Genomic DNA, 20,563 nt, shown 5'->3' with positions numbered 1-20,563 from the left:
ATGTGATGCTAGTGATTATTATCTTGTAGAAACATTGTAATATAAATCTTCAAATGTTGGTGAATCTGGTAACATTTATCCCCTGATTTCCTGACTTAACAGATGTTGCATTACTAAATGTCACACATACATCATGTGAATGTCTCTAAAATTAAATACTTTTACATATAATCAAAGCACATTATGTAAATGTATAACTACTTCATATATCTTTAGCTATGACTGGTTTCATGTGTTCATCCATGTCTGAATCAGCTGTTACTGTCCTTGTTGCAGTTTCCGTCCATGGAGGTCTGATCACTCAAAGCTGATCAAGTTCCTGGTGGATCTCCTGTCTCAAGCAGCAGAGTGGGAGGAGCAGACAGGAGAGAAGACACTGAAGCTGGTATCATCAGTGTGGACTTACAGCACCTTTCCTTTTCTCAGTGGAGACAATTCTGGACAGAGTGATTTCCTGCTGGATCTGTACTCCCATGTGAAGGAATATGAGACTCAAACAGGCAGGAGTGTCCTTCCAGCATTACAGCCAGTTTACCAGTCAGCTCCTGCAGTCTGGTCCATAGACCTCTCAAAGAGAAAGGCCTCCCTCCTCCTAGAAGTGCTGAAACTCCAACCAGAGAAGAAACCAGTAGAGCTGAAGGGCTGGTCAGATGAAGAGAGTGAAGTGAGGAGTTTCCTTCAGTGTCTGCCCTACATCTCACAGCTGAGGTGAGTCTGAACATGGGTGGTGGTTAGTGATTATGTGATGCTAGTGATTATTATCTTGTAGAAACATTGTAATATAAATCTTCAAATGTTGGTGAATCTGGTAACATTTATCCCCTGATTTCCTGACTTAACAGATGTTGCATTACTAAATGTCACACATACATCATGTGAATGTCTCTAAAATTAAATACTTTTACATATAATCAAAGGACATTATGTAAATGTATAACTACTTCATATATCTTTAGCTATGACTGGTTTCATGTGTTCATCCATGTCTGAATCAGCTGTTACTGTCCTTGTTGCAGTTTCCGTCCATGGAGGTCTGATCACTCAAAGCTGATCAAGTTCCTGGTGGATCTCCTGTCTCAAGCAGCAGAGTGGGAGGAGCAGACAGGAGAGAAGACACTGAAGCTGGTATCATCACTGTGGACTTACAGCACCTTTCCTTTTCTCAGTGGAGACAATTCTGGACAGAGTGATTTCCTGCTGGATCTGTACTCCCATGTGAAGGACTATGAGACTCAAACAGGCAGGAGTGTCCTTCCAGCATTACAGCCAGTTTACCAGTCAGCTCCTGCAGTCTGGTCCATAGACCTCTCAGAGAGAAAGGCCTCCCTCCTCCTAGAAGTGCTGAAACTCCAACCAGAGAAGAAACCAGTAGAGCTGAAGGGCTGGTCAGATGAAGAGAGTGAAGTGAGGAGTTTCCTTCAGTGTCTGCCCTACATCTCACAGCTGAGGTGAGTCTGAACATGTGTGGTGGTTAGTGATTATGTGATGCTAGTGATTATTATCTTGTAGAAACATTGTAATATAAATCTTCAAATGTTGGTGAATCTGGTAACATTTATCCCCTGATTTCCTGACTTAACAGATGTTGCATTACTAAATGTCACACATACATCATGTGAATGTCTCTAAAATTAAATACTTTTACATATAATCAAAGCACATTATGTAAATGTATAACTACTTCATATATCTTTAGCTATGACTGGTTTCATGTGTTCATCCATGTCTGAATCAGCTGTTACTGTCCTTGTTGCAGTTTTCATCCATTCTGGTCTGATCACTCAAAGCGGATCAAGTTCCTGGTGGATCTCCTGTCTCAAGCAGCAGAGTGGGAGGAGCAGACAGGAGAGAAGACACTGAAGCTGGTATCATCAATGTGGACTTACAGCACCTTTCCTTTTCCCTATGGAGACAATTCTAAACAGAGTCATTTCCTGCTGGATCTGTACTCACATGTGAAGGACTATGAGACTCAAACAGGCAGGAGTGTCCTTCCAGCATTACAGCCAGTTTACCAGTCAGCTCCTGCAGTCTGGTCCATAGACCTCTCAGAGAGAAAGGCCTCCCTCCTCCTAGAAGTGCTGAAACTCCAACCAGAGAAGAAACCAGTAGAGCTGAGGGGCTGGTCATATGAAGAGAGTGAAGTGAGGAGTTTCCTTCAGTGTCTGCCCTACATCTCACAGCTGAGGTGAGTGTGAACATGTGTGGTGGTTAGTGATTATGTAATGCTAGTGATTATTATCTTGTAGAAACATTGTAATATACAACTTCAAGTGTTGGTGAATCTGGTAACATTTATACTCAGATTTCCTGACATAACAAATGTTGCATTACTAAATGTCACACATACATCATGTGAATGTCTCTAAAATTAAATACTTTTACATATAATCAAAGCACATTATGTAAATGTATAGCTACTTCATATATCTTTAGCTATGACTGGTTTCATGTGTTCATCCATGTCTGAATCAGCTGTTACTGTCCTTGTTGCAGTTTCTATCCATGGAGGTCTGATCACTCAAAGCGGATCAAGTTCCTGGTGGATCTCCTGTCTCAAGCAGCAGAGTGGGAGGAGCAGACAGGAGAGAAGACACTGAAGCTGGTATCATCAATGTGGACTTACAGCACCTTTCCTTTTCTCAGTGGAGACAATTCTAAACAGAGTGATTTCCTGCTGGATCTGTACTCACATGTGAAGGACTATGAGACTCAAACAGGCAGGAGTGTCCTTCCAGCATTACAGCCAGTTTACCAGTCAGCTCCTGCAGTCTGGTTCATAGACCTCTCAGAGAGAAAGGCCTCCCTCCTCCTAGAAGTGCTGAAACTCCAACCAGAGAAGAAACCAGTAGAGCTGAAGGGCTGGTCAGATGAAGAGAGTGAAGTGAGGAGTTTCCTTCAGTGTCTGCCCTACATCTCACAGCTGAGGTGAGTCTGAACATGGGTGGTGGTTAGTGATTATGTGATGCTAGTGATTATTATCTTGTAGAAACATTGTAATATAAATCTTCAAGTGTTGGTGAATCTGGTAACATTTATCCCCTGATTTCCTGACTTAACAGATGTTGCATTACTAAATGTCACACATACATCATGTGAATGTCTCTAAAATTAAATACTTTTACATATAATCAAAGCACATTATGTAAATGTATAACTACTTCATATATCTTTAGCTATGACTGGTTTCATGTGTTCATCCATGTCTGAATCAGCTGTTACTGTCCTTGTTGCAGTTTCCGTCCATGGAGGTCTGATCACTCAAAGCTGATCAAGTTCCTGGTGGATCTCCTGTCTCAAGCAGCAGAGTGGGAGGAGCAGACAGGAGAGAAGACACTGAAGCTGGTATCATCAGTGTGGACTTACAGCACCTTTCCTTTTCTCAGTGGAGACAATTCTGGACAGAGTGATTTCCTGCTGGATCTGTACTCACATGTGAAGGACTATGAGACTCAAACAGGCAGGAGTGTCCTTCCAGCATTACAGCCAGTTTACCAGTCAGCTCCTGCAGTCTGGTCCATAGACCTCTCAAAGAGAAAGGCCTCCCTCCTCCTAGAAGTGCTGAAACTCCAACCAGAGAAGAAACCAGTAGAGCTGAAGGGCTGGTCAGATGAAGAGAGTGAAGTGAGGAGTTTCCTTCAGTGTCTGCCCTACATCTCACAGCTGAGGTGAGTCTGAACATGGGTGGTGGTTAGTGATTATGTGATGCTAGTGATTATTATCTTGTAGAAACATTGTAATATAAATCTTCAAATGTTGGTGAATCTGGTAACACTTATCCCCTGATTTCCTGACTTAACAGATGTTGCATTACTAAATGTCACACATACATCATGTGAATGTCTCTAAAATTAAATACTTTTACATATAATCAAAGCACATTATGTAAATGTGTAACTACTTCATATATCTTTAGCTATGACTGGTTTCATGTGTTCATCCATGTCTGAATCAGCTGTTACTGTCCTTGTTGCAGTTTCCATCCATTCTGGTCTGATCACTCAAAGCTGATCAAGTTTCTGGTGGATCTCCTGTCTCAAGCAGCAGAGTGGGAGGAGCAGACAGGAGAGAAGACACTGAAGCTGGTATCATCAATGTGGACTTACAGCACCTTTCCTTTTCCCTATGGAGACAATTCTAAACAGAGTCATTTCCTGCTGGATCTGTACTCACATGTGAAGGACTATGAGACTCAAACAGGCAGGAGTGTCCTTCCAGCATTACAGCCAGTTTACCAGTCAGCTCCTGCAGTCTGGTCCATAGACCTCTCAGAGAGAAAGGCCTCCCTCCTCCTAGAAGTGCTGAAACTCCAACCAGAGAAGAAACCAGTAGAGCTGAAGGGCTGGTCATATGAAGAGAGTGAAGTGAGGAGTTTCCTTCAGTGTCTGCCCTACATCTCACAGCTGAGGTGAGTCTGAACATGTGTGGTGGTTAGTGATTATGTGATGCTAGTGATTATTATCTTGTAGAAACATTGTAATATACAACTTCAAGTGTTGGTGAATCTGGTAACATTTATACTCAGATTTCCTGACATAACAAATGTTGCATTACTAAATGTCACACATACATCATGTGAATGTCTCTAAAATTAAATACTTTTACATATAATCAAAGCACATTATGTAAATGTATAGCTACTTCATATATCTTTAGCTATGACTGGTTTCATGTGTTCATCCATGTTTGAATCAGCTGTTACTGTCCTTGTTGCAGTTTCTATCCATGGAGGTCTGATCACTCAAAGCGGATCAAGTTCCTGGTGGATCTCCTGTCTCAAGCAGCAGAGTGGGAGGAGCAGACAGGAGAGAAGACACTGAAGCTGGTATCATCAATGTGGACTTACAGCACCTTTCCTTTTCTCAGTGGAGACAATTCTAAACAGAGTGATTTCCTGCTGGATCTGTACTCACATGTGAAGGACTATGAGACTCAAACAGGCAGGAGTGTCCTTCCAGCATTACAGCCAGTTTACCAGTCAGCCAGTCCTGCAGTCTGGTCCATAGACCTCTCAGAGAGAAAGGCCTCCCTCCTCCTAGAAGTGCTGAAACTCCAACCAGAGAAGAAACCAGTAGCGCTGGAGGGCTGGTCAGATGAAGAGAGTGAAGTGAGGAGTTTCCTTCAGTGTCTGCCCTACATCTCACAGCTGAGGTGAGTTGGATCAGTACAGTTCAGGGATTGTAGTTGTCTGTCCCTGTATTTCCCTTTAGAGAGGAAGTTTGTAGCTTTCTGCAGTAACTTAATATACTGAACATACACATACCGTTTAAAAAGATGCAATCTTACTTCGTGGTCAGGATTTTGAGGAACAATTGAAGTGGATGATGAATTTAGAAAGTTAGTCATTGTATTTTAACTGCTATAATGTGACCATCAGAAATGCATATCATATCTCTCACATATTCATCTATTTGTTGTTTAACTGTTCTTGCAGTTTTCCTCCACCACAGGATCAGAGAAGATCCCGTGAAGAGAGGACAAAGAGAAAGATATTCCTACTGAATCTGTGTCTTCAAGCAGCTCTCCATGAGAGAGGAACCATACAAACAACTGTAGAGAAACTGTTGCCACTGTCTGAAGTATATAACTATCAGAAATGTGATTTCCTGCTGGATCTGTACTCACATGTGAAGGACTATGAGACTCAAACAGGCAGGAGTGTCCTTCCAGCATTACAGCCAGTTTACCAGTCAGCTCCTGCAGTCTGGTCCATAGACCTCTCAAAGAGAAAGGCCTCCCTCCTCCTAGAAGTGCTGAAACTCCAACCAGAGAAGAAACCAGTAGAGCTGAAGGGCTGGTCAGATGAAGAGAGTGAAGTGAGGAGTTTCCTTCAGTGTCTGCCCTACATCTCACAGCTGAGGTGAGTCTGAACATGGGTGGTGGTTAGTGATTATGTGATGCTAGTGATTATTATCTTGTAGAAACATTGTAATATAAATCTTCAAATGTTGGTGAATCTGGTAACATTTATCCCCTGATTTCCTGACTTAACAGATGTTGCATTACTAAATGTCACACATACATCATGTGAATGTCTCTAAAATTAAATACTTTTACATATAATCAAAGCACATTATGTAAATGTATAACTACTTCATATATCTTTAGCTATGACTGGTTTCATGTGTTCATCCATGTCTGAATCAGCTGTTACTGTCCTTGTTGCAGTTTCCGTCCATGGAGGTCTGATCACTCAAAGCTGATCAAGTTACTGGTGGATCTCCTGTCTCAAGCAGCAGAGTGGGAGGAGCAGACAGGAGAGAAGACACTGAAGCTGGTATCATCAGTGTGGACTTACAGCACCTTTCCTTTTCTCAGTGGAGACAATTCTGGACAGAGTGATTTCCTGCTGGATCTGTACTCCCATGTGAAGGACTATGAGACTCAAACAGGCAGGAGTGTCCTTCCAGCATTACAGCCAGTTTACCAATCAGCTCCTGCAGTCTGGTCCATAGACCTCTCAGAGAGAAAGGCCTCCCTCCTCCTAGAAGTGCTGAAACTCCAACCAGAGAAGAAACCAGTAGAGCTGAAGGGCTGGTCATATGAAGAGAGTGAAGTGAGGAGTTTCCTTCAGTGTCTGCCCTACATCTCACAGCTGAGGTGAGTCTGAACATGTGTGGTGGTTAGTGATTATGTGATGCTAGTGATTATTATCTTGTAGAAACATTGTAATATACAACTTCAAGTGTTGGTGAATCTGGTAACATTTATACTCAGATTTCCTGACATAACAAATGTTGCATTACTAAATTTCACACATACATCATGTGAATGTCTCTAAAATTAAATACTTTTACATATAATCAAAGCACATTATGTAAATGTATAGCTACTTCATATATCTTTAGCTATGACTGGTTTCATGTGTTCATCCATGTTTGAATCAGCTGTTACTGTCCTTGTTGCAGTTTCTATCCATGGAGGTCTGATCACTCAAAGCGGATCAAGTTCCTGGTGGATCTCCTGTCTCAAGCAGCAGAGTGGGAGGAGCAGACAGGAGAGAAGACACTGAAGCTGGTATCGTCAATGTGGACTTACAGCACCTTTCCTTTTCTCAGTGGAGACAATTCTAAACAGAGTGATTTCCTGCTGGATCTGTACTCACATGTGAAGGACTATGAGACTCAAACAGGCAGGAGTGTCCTTCCAGCATTACAGCCAGTTTACCAGTCAGCTCCTGCAGTCTGGTTCATAGACCTCTCAGAGAGAAAGGCCTCCCTCCTCCTAGAAGTGCTGAAACTCCAACCAGAGAAGAAACCAGTAGAGCTGAAGGGCTGGTCAGATGAAGAGAGTGAAGTGAGGAGTTTCCTTCAGTGTCTGCCCTACATCTCACAGCTGAGGTGAGTCTGAACATGGGTGGTGGTTAGTGATTATGTGATGCTAGTGATTATTATCTTGTAGAAACATTGTAATATAAATCTTCAAGTGTTGGTGAATCTGGTAACATTTATCCCCTGATTTCCTGACTTAACAGATGTTGCATTAGTAAATGTCACACATACATCATGTGAATGTCTCTAAAATTAAATAATTTTACATATAATCAAAGCACATTATGTAAATGTATAACTACTTCATATATCTTTAGCTATGACTGGTTTCATGTGTTCATCCATGTCTGAATCAGCTGTTACTGTCCTTGTTGCAGTTTCCGTCCATGGAGGTCTGATCACTCAAAGCTGATCAAGTTCCTGGTGGATCTCCTGTCTCAAGCAGCAGAGTGGGAGGAGCAGACAGGAGAGAAGACACTGAAGCTGGTATCATCAGTGTGGACTTACAGCACCTTTCCTTTTCTCAGTGGAGACAATTCTGGACAGAGTGATTTCCTGCTGGATCTGTACTCGCATGTGAAGGACTATGAGACTCAAACAGGCAGGAGTGTCCTTCCAGCATTACAGCCAGTTTACCAGTCAGCTCCTGCAGTCTGGTCCATAGACCTCTCAGAGAGAAAGGCCTCCCTCCTCCTAGAAGTGCTGAAACTCCAACCAGAGAAGAAACCAGTAGAGCTGAAGGGCTGGTCATATGAAGAGAGTGAAGTGAGGAGTTTCCTTCAGTGTCTGCCCTACATCTCACAGCTGAGGTGAGTCTGAACATGTGTGGTGGTTAGTGATTATGTGATGCTAGTGATTATTATCTTGTAGAAACATTGTAATATACAACTTCAAGTGTTGGTGAATCTGGTAACATTTATACTCAGATTTCCTGACATAACAAATGTTGCATTACTAAATGTCACACATACATCATGTGAATGTCTCTAAAATTAAATACTTTTACATATAATCAAAGCACATTATGTAAATGTATAGCTACTTCATATATCTTTAGCTATGACTGGTTTCATGTGTTCATCCATGTTTGAATCAGCTGTTACTGTCCTTGTTGCAGTTTCTATCCATGGAGGTCTGATCACTCAAAGCGGATCAAGTTCCTGGTGGATCTCCTGTCTCAAGCAGCAGAGTGGGAGGAGCAGACAGGAGAGAAGACACTGAAGCTGGTATCATCAATGTGGACTTACAGCACCTTTCCTTTTCTCAGTGGAGACAATTCTAAACAGAGTGATTTCCTGCTGGATCTGTACTCACATGTGAAGGACTATGAGACTCAAACAGGCAGGAGTGTCCTTCCAGCATTACAGCCAGTTTACCAGTCAGCCAGTCCTGCAGTCTGGTCCATAGACCTCTCAGAGAGAAAGGCCTCCCTCCTCCTAGAAGTGCTGAAACTCCAACCAGAGAAGAAACCAGTAGCGCTGGAGGGCTGGTCAGATGAAGAGAGTGAAGTGAGGAGTTTCCTTCAGTGTCTGCCCTACATCTCACAGCTGAGGTGAGTTGGATCAGTACAGTTCAGGGATTGTAGTTGTCTGTCCCTGTATTTCCCTTTAGAGAGGAAGTTTGTAGCTTTCTGCAGTAACTTAATATACTGAACATACACATACCGTTTAAAAAGATGCAATCTTACTTCGTGGTCAGGATTTTGAGGAACAATTGAAGTGGATGATGAATTTAGAAAGTTAGTCATTGTATTTTAACTGCTATAATGTGACCATCAGAAATGCATATCATATCTCTCACATATTCATCTATTTGTTGTTTAACTGTTCTTGCAGTTTTCCTCCACCACAGGATCAGAGAAGATCCCGTGAAGAGAGGACAAAGAGAAAGATATTCCTACTGAATCTGTGTCTTCAAGCAGCTCTCCATGAGAGAGGAACCATACAAACAACTGTAGAGAAACTGTTGCCACTGTCTGAAGTATATAACTATCAGAAATGTGATTTCCTGCTGGATCTGTACTCACATGTGAAGGACTATGAGACTCAAACAGGCAGGAGTGTCCTTCCAGCATTACAGCCAGTTTACCAGTCAGCTCCTGCAGTCTGGTCCATAGACCTCTCAAAGAGAAAGGCCTCCCTCCTCCTAGAAGTGCTGAAACTCCAACCAGAGAAGAAACCAGTAGAGCTGAAGGGCTGGTCAGATGAAGAGAGTGAAGTGAGGAGTTTCCTTCAGTGTCTGCCCTACATCTCACAGCTGAGGTGAGTCTGAACATGGGTGGTGGTTAGTGATTATGTGATGCTAGTGATTATTATCTTGTAGAAACATTGTAATATAAATCTTCAAATGTTGGTGAATCTGGTAACATTTATCCCCTGATTTCCTGACTTAACAGATGTTGCATTACTAAATGTCACACATACATCATGTGAATGTCTCTAAAATTAAATACTTTTACATATAATCAAAGCACATTATGTAAATGTATAACTACTTCATATATCTTTAGCTATGACTGGTTTCATGTGTTCATCCATGTCTGAATCAGCTGTTACTGTCCTTGTTGCAGTTTCCGTCCATGGAGGTCTGATCACTCAAAGCTGATCAAGTTACTGGTGGATCTCCTGTCTCAAGCAGCAGAGTGGGAGGAGCAGACAGGAGAGAAGACACTGAAGCTGGTATCATCAGTGTGGACTTACAGCACCTTTCCTTTTCTCAGTGGAGACAATTCTGGACAGAGTGATTTCCTGCTGGATCTGTACTCCCATGTGAAGGACTATGAGACTCAAACAGGCAGGAGTGTCCTTCCAGCATTACAGCCAGTTTACCAGTCAGCTCCTGCAGTCTGGTCCATAGACCTCTCAGAGAGAAAGGCCTCCCTCCTCCTAGAAGTGCTGAAACTCCAACCAGAGAAGAAACCAGTAGAGCTGAAGGGCTGGTCAGATGAAGAGAGTGAAGTGAGGAGTTTCCTTCAGTGTCTGCCCTACATCTCACAGCTGAGGTGAGTCTGAACATGTGTGGTGGTTAGTGATTATGTGATGCTAGTGATTATTATCTTGTAGAAACATTGTAATATAAATCTTCAAATGTTGGTGAATCTGGTAACATTTATCCCCTGATTTCCTGACTTAACAGATGTTGCATTACTAAATGTCACACATACATCATGTGAATGTCTCTAAAATTAAATACTTTTACGTATAATCAAAGCACATTATGTAAATGTATAACTACTTCATATATCTTTAGCTATGACTGGTTTCATGTGTTCATCCATGTCTGAATCAGCTGTTACTGTCCTTGTTGCAGTTTCCGTCCATGGAGGTCTGATCACTCAAAGCTGATCAAGTTACTGGTGGATCTCCTGTCTCAAGCAGCAGAGTGGGAGGAGCAGACAGGAGAGAAGACACTGAAGCTGGTATCATCAGTGTGGACTTACAGCACCTTTCCTTTTCTCAGTGGAGACAATTCTGGACAGAGTGATTTCCTGCTGGATCTGTACTCCCATGTGAAGGACTATGAGACTCAAACAGGCAGGAGTGTCCTTCCAGCATTACAGCCAGTTTACCAGTCAGCTCCTGCAGTCTGGTCCATAGACCTCTCAGAGAGAAAGGCCTCCCTCCTCCTAGAAGTGCTGAAACTCCAACCAGAGAAGAAACCAGTAGAGCTGAAGGGCTGGTCAGATGAAGAGAGTGAAGTGAGGAGTTTCCTTCAGTGTCTGCCCTACATCTCACAGCTGAGGTGAGTCTGAACATGTGTGGTGGTTAGTGATTATGTGATGCTAGTGATTATTATCTTGTAGAAACATTGTAATATAAATCTTCAAATGTTGGTGAATCTGGTAACATTTATCCCCTGATTTCCTGACTTAACAGATGTTGCACTACTAAATGTCACACATACATCATGTGAATGTCTCTAAAATTAAATACTTTTACATATAATCAAAGCACATTATGTAAATGTATAACTACTTCATATATCTTTAGCTATGACTGGTTTCATGTGTTCATCCATGTCTGAATCAGCTGTTACTGTCCTTGTTGCAGTTTTCATCCATTCTGGTCTGATCACTCAAAGCGGATCAAGTTCCTGGTGGATCTCCTGTCTCAAGCAGCAGAGTGGGAGGAGCAGACAGGAGAGAAGACACTGAAGCTGGTATCATCAATGTGGACTTACAGCACCTTTCCTTTTCTCAGTGGAGACAATTCTAAACAGAGTCATTTCCTGCTGGATCTGTACTCACATGTGAAGGACTATGAGACTCAAACAGGCAGGAGTGTCCTTCCAGCATTACAGCCAGTTTACCAGTCAGCTCCTGCAGTCTGGTCCATAGACCTCTCAGAGAGAAAGGCCTCCCTCCTCCTAGAAGTGCTGAAACTCCAACCAGAGAAGAAACCAGTAGAGCTGAAGGGCTGGTCAGATGAAGAGAGTGAAGTGAGGAGTTTCCTTCAGTGTCTGCCCTACATCTCACAGCTGAGGTGAGTCTGAACATGTGTGGTGGTTAGTGATTATGTGATGCTATTGATTATTGTCTTGTAGAAACATTTTAATATAAAACTTCAAGTGTTGGTGAATCTGGTAACATTTATCCCCTGATTTCCTGACATAACAAATGTTGCATTACTAAATGTCACACATACATCATGTGAATGTCTCTAAAAGTAAATACTTTTACATATAACCAAAGCACATTATGTAAATATGTAACTACTTCATATATCTTTAGCTATGACTGGTTTCATGTGTTCATCCATGTCTGAATCAGCTGTTACTGTCCTTGTTGCAGTTTCTATCCATGGAGGTCTGATCCCTCAAAGCGGATCAAGTTCCTGGTGGATCTCCTGTCTCAAGCAGCAGAGTGGGAGGAGCAGACAGGAGAGAAGACACTGAAGCTGGTATCATCAATGTGTACTTACAGCACTTTCCCCTTCTGTGATGATGATGATTATTATGAGAATAAGGAATATCAATGTGATTTCCTGCTGGATCTGTACTCACATGTGAAGGACTATGAGACTCAAACAGGCAGGAGTGTCCTTCCAGCATTACAGCCAGTTTACCAGTCAGCTCCTGCAGTCTGGTCCATAGACCTCTCAAAGAGAAAGGCCTCCCTCCTCCTAGAAGTGCTGAAACTCCAACCAGAGAAGAAACCAGTAGAGCTGAAGGGCTGGTCAGATGAAGAGAGTGAAGTGAGGAGTTTCCTTCAGTGTCTGCCCTACATCTCACAGCTGAGGTGAGTTGGATCCGTACAGTTCAGAGATTGTAGTTGTCTGTCCCTGTATTTCCCTTTAGAGAGGATGCGTTTAGCTTTCTACAGTAACTTAATAAACTAAACAGACACATACTGCTTCAAAATATGCAATCTTACTTTGTGGTCAGGATTTTAAGGAACAATTTAAGTGGATGATGAGTTTAGAAAGATAGTCATTGTATTTTACCCACCATAATATGACCATCAGAAATTCAAATATCTCTCACATATTCATCTATTTGTTGTTTAACTGTTCTTGCAGTTTTCCTCCACCACAGGATCAGAGAATTTCCCCTGAAGAGAGGACAAAGAGAGAGAAGATATTCCTACTGAATCTGTGTCTTCAAGCAGCTCTCCATGAGAGAGGAACCATACAAACAACTGTAGAGAAACTGTTGTCACTGTCTGAAGTATATCACAGTCAGAAATGGGATTTCCTGCTGGATCTGTACTCTCATGTGAAGGACTATGAGACTCAAACAGGTAGGAGTGTCCTTCCAGCATTACAGCCAGTTTACCAGTCAGCTCCTGCAGTCTGGTCCATAGACCTCTCAAAGAGAAAGGCCACCCTCCTCCTAGAAGTGCTGAAACTCCAACCAGAGAAGAAACCAGTAGAGCTGAAGGGCTGGTCAGATGAAGAGAGTGAAGTGAGGAGTTTCCTTCAGTGTCTGCCCTACATCTCAAAGCTGAGGTGAGTGTTTTTTTCTTCAGAGATGTGTCATATTGTACCAGCTATTTATCTTGTTAATAAGACATCTGTTTATCCAAATCACTCCATTAGTCTTTATTTGCCATTCTGCCATGTAAACATTATTATTTGTCTGTGGGTGATTCCTCTGCATGACTTAACCAGAGAATCTAGGATAACATGTAGTAACAATGTTTATCTGTCTTCTCATTCAGGTTTATTGTTGGTTATGATAAAGAGGCCTGGCCATTTCTGTATAAACTCAGTGTTGCTGCAGCTGAGTATGATACAGAGACAGGAGAAAATATCTTAAAGACATTATCCTCCATGTGCAGATACACATATGATGATGATGATGGTGATGATCCATTTAGAGAGAGTGATTTCCTGTTGGATCTGTACTCACATGTGAAGGACTATGAGACTCAAACAGGCAGGAGTGTCCTTCCAGCATTACAGCCAGTTTACCAGTCAGCCAGTCCTGCAGTCTGGTCCATAGACCTCTCAAAGAGAAAGGCCTCCCTCCTCCTAGAAGTGCTGAAACTCCAACCAGAGAAGAAACCAGTAGAGCTGGATGGCTGGTCAGATGAAGAGAGTGAAGTGAGGAGTTTCCTTCAGTGTCTGCCCTACATCTCACAGCTGAGGTGAGTTTGAACATGTGTGGTGGTTAGTGATTATGTGATGCTAGTGATTATTATCTTGAAGAAACATTGTAATATACAACTTCAAGTGTTGGTGAATCTGGTAACATTTATACTCAGATTTCCTGACATAACAAATGTTGCATTACTAAATGTCACACATACATCATGTGAATGTCTCTAAAATTAAATACTTTTACATATAACCAAAGCACATTATGTACATGTATAACTACTTCATATATCTTTAGTTATGACTGGTTTCATGTGTTCATCCATGTCTGAATCAGCTGTTACTGTCCTTGTTGCAGTTTCTATCCATGGTGGTCTGATCCCTCAAAGCAGATCAAGTTCCTGGTGGATCTCCTGTCTCAAGCAGCAGAGTGGGAGGAGCAGACAGGAGAGAAGACACTGAAGCTGGTATCATCAATGTGGACTTACAGCACCTTTCCTTTTCCCGATGGAAACAATTCTAAACAGAGTGATTTCCTGCTGGATCTGTACTCACATGTGAAGGACTATGAGACTCAAACAGGCAGGAGTGTCCTTCCAGCATTACAGCCAGTTTACCAGTCAGCTCCTGCAGTCTGGTCCATAGACCTCTCAGAGAGAAAGGCCTCCCTCCTCCTAGAAGTGCTGAAACTCCAACCAGAGAAGAAACCAGTAAAGCTGAAGGGCTGGTCAGATGAAGAGAGTGAAGTGAGGAGTTTCCTTCAGTGTCTGCCCTACATCTCACAGCTGAGGTGAGTTGGATCAGTACAGTTCAGAGATTGTAGTTGTCTGTCCCTGTATTTCCCTTTAGAGAGGATGCATTTAGCTTTCTGCAGTAACTTAATGTACTAAACATACACATACTGTTTAAAAAGATGCAATCTTACTTCGTGGTCAGGATTTTGAGGAACAATTGAAGTGGATGATGAATTTAGAAAGATAGTCATTGTATTTTACCCACCATAATGTGACCATCAGAAATGCATATCATAACTTTGTGTTGGTGAATCTGGTAACATTTATACTCAGATTTCTTGACATAACAAATGTTGCATTACTAAATGTCACACAGATATTGTGAATTTTTCTTAAAGTTTGTGATGCTAGAAATTTGTCCTTTAGACATCTTGTGAATTTTAATAGGTCATTTAGCAGACGCTCTTATCCAGAGCGACGTACAAGAGCAATTAGGGTTAAGTGCCTTGCTCAAGGGCACATCGACAGATTTTTCACCTAGTCGGCTCGGGGATTAGAACCAGCGACCTTTCGGTTACTGGCCCAACGCTCTTACCCACTAAGCTACCTGCCGCCCTGTATAAACCTGAAAGTTTATACTCAGAATACCTAATCTAATCAAGGTATATTAGTGTTTTATATTTCATTAATCTTTAACAAGTGTTGTTCTTCCACTTTGACATTACAGAGTATTTTGAGTAATTTCTTGACAAAAACATTCTAATTGATTCCATTTTAATTCCAGGTTGTAACACAATAAAAAGTATGTAAGGGGATTGAATACTAATGCAAGGCACTGTATGTACAAACATTGCTGTAACTTTAACCTCATAGTCATTGTATCATGTCAAAGTGCTGGAGTACAGAGCCAAAATAACAAAAAATGTGTCACTGTCCCAATACTTTTGGACTGTCTCCTAAATGTCTGATTTCATGTCCCCCATGTTTTGCTGTTTCAGCTGTGATGATGACAGGTTCTTCCAGAGGGTGTGTGAGTCCGTCCCTGTGAGGTCCAGAGAGGAGGACCAGCAGTTGGCCTCTCTCCTCCAGGCCTTGGGCTCCACCCTGTCACTGGGAGGAGAGTTACCCAGGAAAACCTGCAGGTCTGTGGGGAGAGTCCTGGGTCTCTGTGCCTCCAGAGTGGACCTCACTCTTACCCCCAGCAAGATCTCTCTCCAAGGAGCCTTACTTATTTTGAGACATGAGTCAAAGCTACACAAGCTCAGGTATGTTCAGTAAGACAGCTTTTACAGGTGTTGGGTTCTAACTTGAAACAATCCTTATTCATGTTACCATATTAGAACTGGGTGAATGCAAATCTACTGGGGGAGAAAGGGGAAAGTTGACATTCTGTCAGAACATGTCATTGTTAAATCTCATGTATCCTATGGAGAGGAGAAGGGTAATCTCATGTATCCTATGGAGAGGAGAAGGGTAATCTCATGTATCCTATGGAGAGGAGAAGGGTAATCTCATGTATCCTATGGAGAGGAGAAGGGTAATCTCATGTATCCTATGGAGAGGAGAAGGGTAATCTCATGTATCCTATGGAGAGGAGAAGGGTAATCTCATGTATCCTATGGAGAGGAGAAGGGTAACCGTCTGGTTTCAGTGTAGGACAGCCGTGAGTTAGGGAGGAGGGAGGAGTTCGGGCCGAGGTCAGGTCAGATGAAGTGAGGAGGAACAGTCCCCACTTCAGTTCCTGCCTAGCAACAGAGATGTATTGGCTGTCCAGAGGTGCAAGGTTAGAGACTCCGCCTAAATATATGTGCTTGTGTAAACATGTCTTGGTCCTTTCAGCTGTTTGACCCAGTGAGTGAATAAACCTGGTTTGAGCATGGACTAGTTGTCCGTTAGGTTCTGACAAACAGAGTGAAGAACTTACACTGGTCTATTGAATAGTTTATTTTCCTATTGAGCATTTTATCTGACATGGTTTCTCTGTTTAAAGTCACTTGAGTTTTGTCTTTTCATTCCAGGCTGAATGTGGGCATGGCAGTGAAACTGTCCAGACTGGTTAGGAGGACAGGGAGAGGTGCTACTCCACTGACTGTCCCAGAGCTCTCCCTGGTCCTAAAGAGCAACCAGCCACCAGAGAGAGTGTTATCCAGGGCTCTGAGTAGTGTGGCATCCCTGCTGAGACTCTGGAGGGTTCAGTGTCTGGACCTGACTGACTTATGGATCCAGGGTCACTCTCTCATCACACTGCTGTGTCACCAGGGACCTCTCTCTCTCAGGTCAGTCCGAAGCTGATATTTTTTAGAAGTAGAAATAGTAACTTCATTCATGTGTTTTTCTTCATATTTCTGACTGCCTTTATGTTCCAACCTCCTAGACTGAACTCAGACACTCTGCAGCAGCTGACTGTAGTTGTGTATGAAGCTCAGGACAAGGACTTGACTCAGTGGTTCCTGGAGAAGGTTGGTGGAGACCTGACCTCCTGCAGGCTGGACCTGGAAGTGCTTCTCTCTCTGCTGCAGCATTCAACCCACAACATCACTGTGGACCTCAGGAAGAACAGGCTCCTAGAGAAGAACATCTCAGATCTTCTCCCCTTTCTGGGAAGGGTTATATTCAAGAGGTGGGATAACTTCTTTCTCTATTCAGACTTTCTAGAAAGAAGAACATAACTATTTATATCCAGTGACATGTTGTTCTGAGTGATCCTCTGTAATATCATTAGGGTTTAATTCAAGAGGTGAGAGATCTTTATTCAATATTTATAGACTTTAATTATTAATGTCCTGTCCAGCCAGTTGTTGCTATGTGAGTTATCCATTATAAAAACTTGACATAACCACAACAATCCATTCTCCATGTTTGTTCAGGTCCAGTTCCAGCTTTGTAAAGTCCACCATCAGACAGATCTATGACAGCAGAGCCAGTGACTGTGTGTCCAGTTTGTTGAGGTCTTCAGACCATTGGATCAACCTGAACAGCAGAGAGCTAGACAGAGTGGACTGTACTGCTCTGGGTTTTACCCTGCAGCACTGCCACCAAGTCAAAGTCAACCTGCTGTGGACCTCCATACCACCGGGGGAGATAGAGAGCATCCTGCCTCTTCTGGACAGAGTCTCCCAACTCAGGTTTAGTTGGCTCTCTTTAACCCTGCTAGAATGGATAGAACTATGAGGTGCTCCACTTTCTGACTGATTTAACCATTAACCCTAACCTTAGTCTAATGCACTAACCTAACCTTAACTAGGAGTGGAATTGAAGGGGAACGCCGGGAGTTGACATGATAAACAGAGTTGTAGTGTGTTTATCAGTGTTTTAATGTGTGATGGTGTTTAAATAAGTATCTCTCTCTCTCTCTCTCTCTCTCTCTCTCTCTCTGTCTCTATGTCTCTATGTCTCTATGTCTCTCTATGTCTCTCTGTCTCTCTCTGTCTCTCTGTCTCTCTGTCTCTCTGTCTCTCTCTCTCTCTCTCTCTCTCTCTCTCTCTCTCTCTCTCTCTCTCTCTCTCTCTCTCTCTCTCTCTCTCTCTCTCTCTGTCTCTCTCTCTCTTCTCTCTCTCTCTCTCTCTCTCTCTCTCTCTCTCTCTCTCTCTCTCTCTCTCTATGTCTCTCTCTCTCTATGTCTCTCTGTCTCTCTCTCTCTCTCTCTGTCTCTCTCTCTCTCTCTCTCGCTCTCCCTCGCTGTCTCTCTTTGTCTCTCTTTCTCTCTGTCTCTCTCTCTCTCTCTCTGTCTCTCTCTCTCTCTCTCTCGTCTCTCTCTTTCTGTCTCTCTCTTCTTCTCTGTCTCTCTCTCTCTGTCTCTCTCTCTATCTCTCTCTCTCTCTCTCTCTCTCTCTCTGTCTCTCTCTCTCTCTCTCTCTCTATGTCTCTCTCTTTCTGTCTCTGTCTCTGTCTCTCTCTCTCTCTCTCTGTAGTGTTGACAGGAGGTTACTGCTGAGTGTCCTCCAGTGCTGTGCTGCCTCTCCGATCCAGCAGGGGGCACCACCACCACCACCACCAACAGCAGTATGGCTGCTCAGGTCTCTGCACTACAGGCTGGACTTCTCCTGCTCCTCCCTGTGGACCTGTCAGCTCAGGACCAGGAGGAGGCTCTGTGTCTGACCACTGACCACTGCAGGGCCATCACCTCTGTTCTGAAGCAGAACAACACAGCACCCAGCTGGTCCAGAACCAGGTGCAGATCATCCTAAGGACTGTGAGGTGGAGGACAGAGCACTGAGGGAGCTGCTTCCCATCCTGCATATTGTCAAGCTGAGGTTAGACACACAAAGACAAACATTTAACCAACTAGTTCATCAGTAGGAGTTAACCTACTCTGTGTCATAATGTTATCTCTGCCTCTTGTCCTGTCAGCCCCAGCAAAGCTCTGCTACGTCAGCTGCTGGACCTTGTGTGTGAGGGGATGAAGAGGGGGTGCTGAGGCACGCAGAGTCCCTGTGCAGAGCCCTGGATGGAGAGCTGGACCTCAGTGAGACCAGGCTGGACCAGAAGGCCTGTGGATCTCTGGCCCTGGTTCTGGAACACTCAGAGGGGCTGTCAGAACTGGACCTCAGCCACTGTCAACTCACAGACCACCACCTACAGGCCCTGATCACACACCTGCACAAAGTACAAGTCCTGGAGTGAGTGGCTTTCACTCTGTGTGTGTGCGTGTGTGTGTGTTTGTGTGTGTGTGACTACATGACAAATGTCTGTCTCTCTCTCTCTCTCTCTCTCTCTCTCTCTCTCTCTCTCTTCTCTCTCTCTCTCTCTCTCTCTCTCTCTCTCTCTCTCTCTCTCTCTCTCTCTCTCTCTCCTCTCTCTCTCTCTTCTCTCTCTCGTAGCCTGAGTCACAATGGCATCACTGATGCTCTGACTGACAGAATAATCCAACTGGTCTCCACCAACACTTCAATACACACCGTACGGTAAGGGTGTGTGTGACGGTGAGCAGAGCGTGTGTGTGAGATCATATTGGTATGTTCTTTGCTGAGAGTAACTGTTGGAGGATGGAGATCTGTTGTCTAATGTTCTAATAATGATTAATAATAGTAATGTTCTTCTCTACAGACTCTTCAACAACAGAATCCAGGACAGAAGACCCTTCCTGACAGACAAGAGGTTTGAGATCTGGTGAAGATAATGTTGTATAATGACAGTATAATGTGGTCAATAGAAGACTGGTTCAAAATCACACTGATTGATCTGAGTCCAGAAAAACAGTCTTAGGGACAGGAATGTATCATCTGGTGGACAGACGTCTTACATGTGTTGTCACTCAGGTCCTTAAAAACACAGGAACATGTGTATTATAACTGTAGGATAGGAATATGTAGTTTTATTTACCACTAACAGTTGATACGTCTGTACTGTCATTAAGATCCTTAAAAACACAGGAACATGTGTATTATAACTGTAGGATAGGAATATGTAGTTTTATTTACCACTAACAGTTGATACGTCTGTACTGTCATTAAGATCCTTAAAAACACAGGAACATGTGTAGTATAACTGTTGTTTTATGTATTGAACTACCTTTACTTTGTTGAAGCACCTTCAATGTTGAGTCTCATAGCAAAGGGTCTAAATACTTACGTAAATAAGGTCTTTCTGTTTTTAATACATTTGCAAAAATTTCAGAAAACCTGTTTTGCTTTGTCATTATGGGGTACTGTGTATAGATTGATAATGAAAATGTGTTATTTTATCCATTTAAGGCTGTAACGTAAGGAAATGTGGAAAAAGTTAAGTGGTCTGAATACTTTCCGAATGCACTGGTACCAGTTTTGAACTAGCTTCAGGATTCTATATACTGGTACCAGTTTAAAACTAGCTTCAGGGTTCTATATACTGGTACCAGTTTAGAACTAGCTTCAGGGTTCTATATACTGGTACCAGTTTAGAACTAGCTTCAGGGTTCTATATACTGGTACCAGTTTAGAACTAGCTTCAGGGTTCTATATACTGGTACCAGTGTAGAACTAGCTTCAGGGTTCTATATACTGGTACCAGTTTAGAACTAGCTTCAGGGTTCTATATACTGGTA

At 42.8% G+C, this 20,563-nt stretch overlaps 1 long non-coding RNA gene across 1 annotated transcript; it reads left to right on the top strand.

Annotated features, from left to right (window-relative positions):
- Window positions 1–18,947: 18,947 nt before the first annotated feature.
- Window positions 18,948–19,685, top strand: LOC311119213. The gene is made up of 3 exons (XR_014611924.1): window positions 18,948–19,160; window positions 19,362–19,445; window positions 19,588–19,685. It is a non-coding gene; the product is annotated as an uncharacterized lncRNA (long non-coding RNA).
- Window positions 19,686–20,563: the final 878 nt, after the last annotated feature.

The sequence above is a fragment of the Coregonus lavaretus genome (genome assembly GCF_964263955.1).
Source record: "Coregonus lavaretus genome assembly, contig: HAP1_SCAFFOLD_812, whole genome shotgun sequence".
Lineage (NCBI taxonomy): Eukaryota > Metazoa > Chordata > Actinopteri > Salmoniformes > Salmonidae > Coregonus > Coregonus lavaretus.
Note: the sequence above shows the minus strand (reverse complement) of the source record. Positions and strands in the feature narration are given on the sequence as shown.